The sequence below is a fragment of the Apium graveolens genome, chromosome 6, assembly GCF_009905375.1.
Source record: "Apium graveolens cultivar Ventura chromosome 6, ASM990537v1, whole genome shotgun sequence".
Classification (NCBI taxonomy): Eukaryota; Viridiplantae; Streptophyta; class Magnoliopsida; order Apiales; family Apiaceae; genus Apium; species Apium graveolens.
The window spans coordinates 177016660-177017937 of record NC_133652.1 but is presented as its reverse complement, the minus strand read 5'-3'; positions in this window follow the sequence as shown (position 1 = coordinate 177017937).

The following is a 1278-nucleotide window of genomic DNA, read 5'->3' as shown; positions in this document are numbered from 1 at the left end:
GAGTTATTCTTGTTAACAGGCATGAATTTGTGTTAATCAATCTTCTCACAAATTTGGGGAGATTGTTGTGCAAGACATGCCTGTACTTTAACAAGACTAAGTCAATTTGACAACCCTAAGTAAGTTGTATTATTATCTTAATTGGTATTTTGTACTTGTAACATTTAAAGTCTGTAAAAATGTCAAAGGAGTAGACTGGAGTCTTTTTCTATAAACAGTGTCAAGCCTAAGAATTCTATCTGGAAGAAGATCAAGAAGATCATGCCTCAGAAGAATTATGAAGAAGCTTGGAGTTGAATAAATCTGTTTTAGGAAAAATATTCTAAGTCAAGATCTCTACAAGTCACAGATTTAGTGTTATAGAGAAGTCATTCGAGAACTCCAGAATGACTTATAGTGAACTCAGGAAAGCTACTAGAGAACTCAGAGATATTGACAAGCCAATTGAAGACATGAAGATTGGAGATATCGACAAGTCATCTCTTCACTAGAGAACTCAGAGTTATCGACAAGTCAATATTCATTAGAGAACTCTGAGTTATCGATAAGTCAAATTCTACTAGAGAACTCAGAGATATCGATAAGTCAAAATTCACTAGAGAAATCTAAGATATCGACAAGTCAAATTTGACTAGAGAACTCTGAGTTATCGACAAGTCAACAAGTCACTAGAGAACTCAAAGATATCGATAAGTCAAAGTGAAGATATGAAGACTAGAGATCTCGACAAGCCAAATTCTCTTATAGAGAACTGAGAGACCTCTACAAGTCAAATTTACTATAGAGCACTAGAGATATCGATAAGCCATTATACTTATCGAGATGTCAAGTACACTATAGAACAAACTGGAGATCTCGAGGTAAAATCTCAAAGTACAGAATTACAGATCAGTTTAATATCCAAGATTAACAATCAACAAACAATCCAACCAGCTGGATTGACAAGTCTACAAAAAGCAGCTTGAAGAGTGTGCAAGATCAATGGTAAAGATTACCTAACAAAGGAAGATCAAAGTTAACACAGTGTGCAAAGATATGTTAAGCCAGAAATGGAAGATATATTTTTTCTAAAATGGAAATGATAAGTGACAGTTTACTGAAGTAAAAAGTATGTCTTATTATATATTGTGTAAACTAGAAGTTAACTGAGTTATAAAGTTAACATTGGTCCTTTGTTTGGAAGTAATAAATTTAGATAGAAAATCTTGTAACACTCTCAAGAAGAAGCTAATAGCAAAACAGTCTTAATTTTAATATAAAATTAAGTGAGTTTTGAAA